Source organism: Schistocerca piceifrons, chromosome X (assembly GCF_021461385.2).
Source record: "Schistocerca piceifrons isolate TAMUIC-IGC-003096 chromosome X, iqSchPice1.1, whole genome shotgun sequence".
Taxonomy (NCBI): Eukaryota; Metazoa; Arthropoda; class Insecta; order Orthoptera; family Acrididae; genus Schistocerca; species Schistocerca piceifrons.
This window is the reverse complement of record NC_060149.1, coordinates 122,772,083-122,781,323: the sequence shown is the minus strand read 5'-3', so window position 1 is coordinate 122,781,323 and position 9,241 is coordinate 122,772,083. Positions and strand designations below refer to the sequence as shown.

Genomic DNA, 9,241 nt, shown 5'->3' with positions numbered 1-9,241 from the left:
CACCACCTCACTCGGTAAACGTCACGGATTACTTTCGTTGTATGTTTTAATGTTGAGGTTAATTCGTAATTTTACACAAGGATGTTGATAACAGTTACTATTTGAAATTCACAGACAGCAGACGATAAATGCAAAATAATGTGAATTGCGGAAACTTATAGTGTATGACGAGATTTGAGATTTCTCGTCAGAATAAGCAAAGAATAGTACGAAATGCTCGTGTTGACGGCTGCGGACAAACTGCTCCCAAGCGCCACATTCCGTCTTTGATGACCTTCATACAAGTCGTCCAATTAAAGTACAAAAATGAGACCACCAAGATTGATTCATTTCTAATAATTTAGAAAAGCCTGAGAGGAGTAACAAGGGTTGTGCAAGTATACTCCTATTCTGAACTTTACTAAGAGTGGTGACCATTTTTGAGATTACATTTTCAATGTTTGTGATATGTCTTTATGCTTTGTTTCCTCCTCGATCTTTGTCACTTAACCGATCTCATAATAGCATTTTTTATAACCTAAGGCAACAAATGTACACACTAATTGTATGTGATATTTTGTCGTCATTTTCTTATGTTGATGGTTCTAACTAGCAGAAGAAATTATTTATGCATCTATGGCTGTGGCCTGTAATTTACGAGCAAAATTATCATGCGTGAAGTAGGTATACACCTTTTAGCTTTCTATAACAGAGACGCTACGATACTGTTGTAATCGGTGAGGCGAGAAAACTATCTCAGATCATTTTCTTCTTAAGTGTACATCTAGATTGGCTACAAATTTCTAATATACGGTGCGGTTATGTAATTTTGAAGAGAGGAAATTAGTGATAAATTTCGTGTACGCAGTGGGGACCAACTTTCCATGAAAACGAACACGTCAAAAGCGACAATTATCAAGAAGAATAGAATGTTTCTCATCTATAATGATGGGCTGAACAGGAACTGTGGATCGTAGATGCCAAATCTGACGACATTTATATATCTGTATCCTGTGGCCAGCCATAAGCTGAAGCCCACACGACCGATATGAATTAGGTAGCCACTGAAACATTAACCCATTGAGTACAAACGAATTCGTCCGTTGATGGAGCGGAAGGTTGCGTTTTGTAGGTGAGTTTTTAGGAATATGAGGTATTCCGAATAGCAGGTTTTAAATATTTTGTATGTCCGCCCTGTATGCTCTGATGAAACACATTCAGACGTAGCTCGATTAGTAGATCTGTTGAATTCTTCAGTGGGAATGTCGCGCTATTTTTCGGTGTCATTTCTGAAGTGTCTTTTTCTTTAATATATACTAAGATGCTCGTTAGCTGCTTAGAGGCGTTGACATACGTCAACGGGAACAGGTGAAAATGTGTGCCCCGGCCGGGACTCGAACCCAGGATCTCCTGCTTACATGGCAGACGCTCTATCCATCTGAGCCACCGAGGACACAGAGGACAGCGCGACTGCAGGAATTTATCTCTGGCACGCCTCCCGCGAAACCCACATTCTCAACGTATTGTCCCGCACTACATTCGTAGTCGGGGCACACATTTTCATCTGTCCCCGTTGACGTATGTCAACGCCTGCAAGCAGCTAAGGGTGTTCATTTCATTGTAATTTTTTCTTTAATCACACTCTTCTGGGCCTATTATGTTATTGCTGGGACTTACAGCAAAGGTTGAACAGAAGTATGTAGGGCCAAAGACTGGAAGAAGAAATCGCAAACGTACCTGGACTCACTACTTGGAAATGGTTGCTGCTGCAGATTATGATGATGATGTTTGGTCTATGGATCGCTCAACTGCGCGGTCATCAGCGCCCATAAAGGGTCCCATTTTTTACACGGTCCACGTTGTACACAATCCAATCTAGCCACTGTCACGAATGATGATGATGATGATGAAATGATGAGGACAACACGAACACCCAGTCCCTTGACAGAGAAAAATCCCCAACCAGGCCAGGATCAGACCCGGGACCCCGTGATCCAGAGGCAGCCACGCTAGCAGGTAGACCACGAGCTGCGAACTATGACTATAATGATGATTGTGGTGTCACCGCCAGACACCACACTTGCTAGGTGGCAGCCTTTAAATCGGCCGCGGTCCGTTAGTATACGTCGGACCCGCGTGTCGCCACTGTCAGTGATTGCAGACCGAGCGCCGCCACACGGCAGGTCTAGAGAGACGTCCTAGCACTCGTCCCAGTTGTACAGCCGACTTTGCTAGCGATGGTTCACTGACAAATTACGCTCTCATTTGCTGAGACGATAGTTAGCATAGCCTTCAGCTACGTCATTAGCTACGACCTAGCAAGGCGCCATTATCATTTGCTATTTATCTTATGATGCATGTACCGTCAGACCGACGTTCACGAATTATGGATTAAAGTTAAGTATTCCAACAGCTACGTACATTATTTGCTAGACTCAAATCCTTTAACTGTTCCAGACCTCACGCCAGCCTGCGTGAGCTTAAACGCGTGCCTTTCGGCTACCCGTCATTGTGGATTGGCCGTCTTGCCAGTCCACAACAATGATAATGTGCACTCTTGTACTGTTGTGTCCTGTGTGTAATGCGCACTTGTGTTGCTGTGTATCTATTGTGTGTCCGACAACCAATAACGTCCCTCTGATATCGAGGTTATTAGATGGGATCTGTTTGCTTCTAAAATGACAAGTTACAAAATATGTGCATCCTTTTTGAAATAGCCACCTCCACGTTCGTCTGTAGAGATTTACGGATACCTCGGAAACTCTAAATTTGGATACGCTGGTGGGATTGTCTCCCCGCTCCTTGCCAATACATGACTAGCGTATCACCTCACCGTCTTTCGTCAAGCAGGAAGAACAGAATTTGCGAGGCGGATTATGGTAACGGGAATTTCTATTAGTGAGGACAGCAATTCAATCGCGCAGTATGTAGGGCAAGAGAGCAGGGAGCCGTGTTCAATAACAGAATTCTTCACAAAATAGGCGTCTGGCAATAGAAGCGGTGCCAACGGAAGCAATAACGTAGTAGGCGAGTATTACGTCTAGACCGAGAGGCGGAAGATTCGTTGGCTGTCAATATATTGAGAGATACAGGACATTGTATTCGGAGCTCGTACTGGGAAATTCAGAGCAGTATTATGATTTCTAGACTTCTTGTTCGATACAGTGTAGGATAAAAGTATACATTCCTTACAGGACGTCCCGATCAAATATTAAAATGAAAACGCAGATTTTAGTTTTTATCATCGAATCCTCATGCCGCTACGTGACTAAGTATGTGCGGCCCCAAATGTGGAACTGAATCGGGTGTTGCAGTGGCTATGGCACTGGGCTTTCTTTCCGATGGACCGTGTTCATATCCTCGACCGACCATCCACAGTTAAGTTTCTGTGGATTCTGGAAATAGATTAAGATGAATGACTGGATGATTCATTCTTAAATTACGGGCTGGTGTTTTTCACCTTCAGCGTCCTATACGAGTATCAGCTCGATATCTAATGATCTCGCCGTCAACAGGAAAAATTTCTTAAATTCGTGGTAAGTTCCTATGGGACCAAACTGCCGAGGTTATCGGTCTCTAGGCATACACACTAGTTAATCTAACTTAAATTATACTTACGCTGAGGTCAACACACGCAGCCATGTGCGAGGGAGGACGCGAACCTCTGACGAGGGGAGCCGCCATCAACAGGACGTCGGCCCCTAATCTTCCTTCCATACTGAACTGTTGATGCTTGTCTTTAATTCTCCGCCCGTATTTCAACCGTATGAAAGCTACCACAATAATAGTTTAAAGTAACTTTACACTGAAATACCTCCTAGTATCGTCTCGGACCTCCTTTTTCGCGGCATAGTGCAGCAACTCCACTTGGCATGGACTCAACAAGTCTTGAAAGTCCCCTGCAGAAATACTGAGCCATACTACCTCTACAGCCGTCCATCACTGCGAAAGTGTTGCCGGCGCAGAATTTTGTGCACGAACTGTCCTCTCGATTATGCCCCTTAAATGTTCGATGTGGGGTCAAATCATTTTCTCGAAATATCTAGAATATTCTTCAAACCAATCGCATGGCCGGGTGGTTCTAGGCGCTTCAGTCCGGAACCGCGCTGCTGCTGCGGTCGCAGGTGCGAATCCTGCCTCGGGCATGGATGTGTATAATATCCTTAGGTTAGTAAGGTTTAAGTAGTTCTAAGTCTAGGGGACTGATAACCTCCGATGTTAAGTCCCATAGTGCTTAGAGCCATTTGAACCAAACCAGTCGCAAACAATTATGGCCTGGTGACATGACATCGTTGTTAGGGAACATGGAATCCACAAACGGCTGCGAATGGTCTCTAAGAAGCCGAACGTAAGCATTTTCAGTCAATGGTCGGTTCAGTTTGATCAGAGGACCCAGTCCATTCCATGTAAACTTAGCTCACACCATTATGGAGCCACCACCAGGTTGCACAACACGTTCTTGACAACCTGGGTCTATGGCTTCGTGGGGTCCGCACCGCACTCGAACCCGACCATCAGCTCTTACCAACTGAGATCGGGACACATCTGACGAGGCCACGGTTCTCTAGTAGTGTAGCTTCCGAACGATATGGTTACGAAATCAGTAGAGGCGCTGCAGGCGACGTCGTGCTGTTAGCAAAGGGACTTTCATCGGTCGTCTGTTGCCATAACCTATTAACGTCAAACTCAGCCCCGCTGTCCAAACGGATACGTTCGTCTTACGACCCACATTGATTTCTGGGGTTGTTCCACACAATGTTGCCTGGCTTTTAGCACTGAGAACTCGACGCAAACACCACTGCTCTCGGTCGTTAAGTGAAGGCCGACGGCCACTGCATTGTCCGTGATGATAGAAAATACCCGAAATGTGGTATCCTCTTACATTCTCGACATTGTGTATCTCGGAATATTGATTTCCCTGACGATTTATGAAGTAGAATGTCCCATCCGTCTATCACCAACTACCATTCCGCGTTCAAAGTCTGTCAATTCCCGTTGAGCGGCTATAATCACACCGGAAACCCTTCCACATGAAACTTCACATCTCCAGAAATGCAATGACCTTTTATGTTGTGTCCTGCCCTCTCGTCTAATATAGGGTGCCTAGGAAACTGATTTTTCGGTTTGTTAGACAACAATTCAAGCAAATCGTATTAATAGATTTTTATTACTGTAGGATAAATGACAATACTTAACTTTGAGAAATTTACAGTGGGATGTAGCAAGCATAGGGCGACATGAAACATTAAGCAATGTCTTCAGTATATTCAATTCGTAAGCGAAACAATATAGTTCCAGTGTCACTGATGTAGCGTACGTAGACCGTCTAGACTTCAATTTGGCAGCGGCCAGGCGGTGCGGTGCTTATGTCCTCTTCGTGTAGATGGCACGGCCGTTTTGTTGTCGTCCTATGGAGGGGTTGGTCAGCGTGCTATTGGCTGAGTCGTCTCACAGCCCTCTCTGCTGTAACGTTCCTGACTGGCGTGCTGGTGCTTGATGTTACGCCACAACGTTTTATACCTTGTGTACGCGATACTACCGCCGTCTTTATATGTCTATATCGCTACCCCATGACTTGTGTCTCCTCAGTGTAATACTGAATTTAAAAATTTTCATGTTAATGTTTCATTTGATATTGGCCGTTGTGAAACTAAAATTCGCGTTGCGTAATTAACTCACACATATTTTGCTATATATATCCACAGTTATCATTAACTAGCGACTGGCCCTGCTTTACATCGGTAGCACGAAGTATTTACGGCTAGGCGACTTGTATCGCTTAGCAGTAATAAAGTATATCCACAAATTTTCTCGTGAATACGTCTATGTACCAATGAAGACCCTATCAAAATCCCTACAGTGGCTCGTGCGACTAACATTCACATACAGGCAGACAGACCGACAGAAAAAACTTCCATAAGACAGATGAAAAAAGTAAATAAATTGTTTATTATTTCAAAAGTACTCGCCTTAACTGTTAATTCATATATACCACTGAGAGACAAGACAGTCAGTGTATTCATGGAAAAATACTTGCGGTTACCTACCGAACCGTGATTGTACCTGGCGTGCATCTATCCATCCGGAGGGAATGGCCGGCCACGAATGTCTTTTTTTCAGGGCTCCAAAAATATGGAAAGCGCTTGGGGATAGATAGGGAGCGTATGGAGGATACATAAGTGCTTTCTGACGTTCGAAAACATTGCTGCTCCTTCTATTAATTTCTTCGATTACAAAATTTTTTGAACGTGTTTGCAGAGGAAATCAGTAACGTACAGGTCTTACAGGGCTTAGTGAAAAAAAACTCTATCTCTCAATGAGTGTTTCACATTTTGCTTATGTATGGACACTGCTAAATTGTTTTTGACACTACACTTACCTTTGCTTGTTACAAATCTATGAACATGTTACAGAGATATAGCCAAGGGTGATGCCGAAATAGTTAATGATGTAGACTGCTCTGTATATATTAGAAGATGTTCCACACCTGACTGGTGTGTTCACATGCATGTAACATATAATAGAGAGCTATAGATACAGGCAAATCACAAATAAGATAGTGTGACACCAACTATCGCTAAACTGAACATAAAAATCACTCTAGTCTTATTTTCAGATACGTGGATCTGTCACTAATGACACTAATGTCGATGTGAAGCACTGTCGCAAACTTTCTTCGGATGTGGGAGTAAATATACAAGGTAAAGTGGAAAGAGATGGGGTACATGTAACGTCAAAATGAATGTAAAAGTTCAGTACCACTTTTCACACAAACATTTTATTACGGCCTTAGTATTATTGTTTGAAGATTAGTGACTACACATTAGAATAACATAGAACATTAAACTTGAAGGGAAAAATATTAACGGTATAATCACGTTCTGGAGTTGATAAATCTTTAACCTTTGGTCATAAATGGACAATTACTTTTGAGGAAATTGCAAGTGTACAATGGTAACAGGCACCAGGGAACGAAGTTTTTAACTTAGATAGAAGTGGTTACGACAACTACCAACAAATAGAGGAGGCTGGCATTAATTGTTCGCTCGACTGTGGAGTAAGCGGGCTAAAAGAGGTTTTCGGATTGCTTACATATTATGAATGCTCTGTACCTTGCGTATTAAGTACTAATAGGCACTGACAACTATTTGTCCGTAATTTAATTATGTGAGTACGGTACAATTCTAAATGACCCTGACTGGCTCTATCAGTCCAAGGTTGCTGTTTTACATTGCAAGGATCCTCTGTCTCTAGTAGCTACGTGAACTGGATTGTCTGTAAACGTGAAGAGATAATTCATGATTAAGAAAAAGGTAACAGAAATTTCTTACATTCAACAGAGATATAGCCAAGGGTGATGCCGAAATAGTTAACGATGTAGACTGCTCTGCATATATTAGAAGATGTTCCAGTAGTTGTTTACTTGCTCGTTCCATAAAACGATTGGGGTGACATTTGTTGCCGTAAAATAATATTTTATGGCTCCCTCAATAAAAATTTTATTGTTCCCTCCTTTTCCAATGTAGAGAAGTACAATACAGCTAACGTAAAGTTTTGCATATAAAACCTGACCCTCGGCAGGCTGCCGCAAAGACAAGTTCTGTGTCGTTCACTTAAGCCAGCCAATAGAACCGGCCGATCCTCAGAATTCAAAGTCGGCACAAATGCACGGTTTGGCAACACTGCAGGATGCGGAATTGCTTGGAGGAAGTGTCATCTTCTTCTCGATGTGTTGCACTGCTACAGCAGCTCATGGTCTACTGGCAAACATTGCGCAACGTACACAGGAAGTCGCGAGTTCAATTTTACTCCTTCCTTTATTTTCTAAACTGCATTTCGGCTGTGTTAAGCCTATCAATCGGACGTAGCCTCAGAGATAATTCGCTTTCATATCTAACCAAGCATTAATAGCAAAAACGTCTATAAAGAATTTCGCAAGAAAGAACAGTCCACACTCTGGAGTTTCGTCACCTTCCACCGGCCACCGGCTACTGGCTACACGCCACTCTCCACCCGCTGCCAAAACCCGGGCATCATAGGACCAGGTGACACCAGCGTGGCGTTGTGAGTGTATTTATCAACTGTCATTTTCTTATCTGAAGTTGTAGTATTTATCTTGTAGTTACATACTGAAGTTTGCATACTGGAAACTTATAATCATTGTTTAAGTATTGTGAAATAGAATCACAAGTGGAAAAGTGTCTGAAATTGGCAACACACTATACGCCTACGGTAACCCTTAACCGAAATCGTGGGTCATTTTGGACCCGCCGACAACAATAAAGCCGTTTAACAATAAAAACGCTCGGAGTTTCAGATTCGCGCGCCAGTGTAATCTCAGTACTTTGTGACGTGCAACAAAGACCAGGAGCTCGCTGCTTGAAATTTACTGGAAGTGGATGTAAGTGCCTTCCCTGGATCCAATTTGACCCGCGATTCCAGATACAGGATTTTTAATCGGTGTATATTGATTTATTTTGTGGTGTTTCAGGCACTTTATTGCCACACTGCTGTGGGACCTCACTGAAAAATAAATCTGAACTATTATTAGACGAAAATTATTCAGATACAGAATCTTTAAGTGATCTTCAATCTTGTGAGGAAGAGAACATAAGTGACGATGACATAAGTGACGATGACACAACAAGAAATTTCTTCTGATTCAAGTAATTCATCGTCTGATGATTCAGTAGAGACGGGTAGCCGGCTGTCAAGTAGTGCATATTTTCGAGGTACAAAGTCGATTCAAGTGGTCTACTCATCCACCAGCTAGGTCCAGAGGCAGAAGCCGCAACATCATTACTCAAATGCCTGGTCACATCGGTACAGCTCGTGAAAAACGGAACATGTCACCAACTGAATCATGGCAGTTGCTGATATCAGATGAAATGAGCTTACATATTTACACTCACACTAATCAGAAAATAACAGAATATTCAGAAAAGTATAAAACTAATGCTACTTACACTAACCATGTGAGTATTATGGAAATGAAAACATTCTTTGGGTTGCTGCTGTTATCAGGTGCATTCAAATCTGGCCATGAAGATATAGAAAGTTTATAGGCAAATGATGGAACAGGCCGAGTTATATTCAGAATAACGATGTTAGTAAAGCGATTTATGTTCCTGTTATCTGCTTCGAGATTTGATGATGTGAATTATAGGGAAGAAAGAAGAACTAATGATCGCGCTGCTCTCATCTCACAAATATTTGAAAATTTCTTTCAGAACTGTCAAAGAATCTATAGCTGCTCAGAATA

General features: G+C 42.6%; 1 non-coding gene across 1 annotated transcript; it reads right to left on the bottom strand.

Moving 5' to 3' along the window:
• Nucleotides 1-1,358: 1,358 nt before the first annotated feature.
• On the bottom strand, nucleotides 1,359-1,432 carry Trnat-ugu. The gene has a single exon. It is a non-coding gene; the product is annotated as a tRNA-Thr (tRNA).
• Between the last annotated feature and the right edge of the window lie 7,809 nt (nucleotides 1,433-9,241).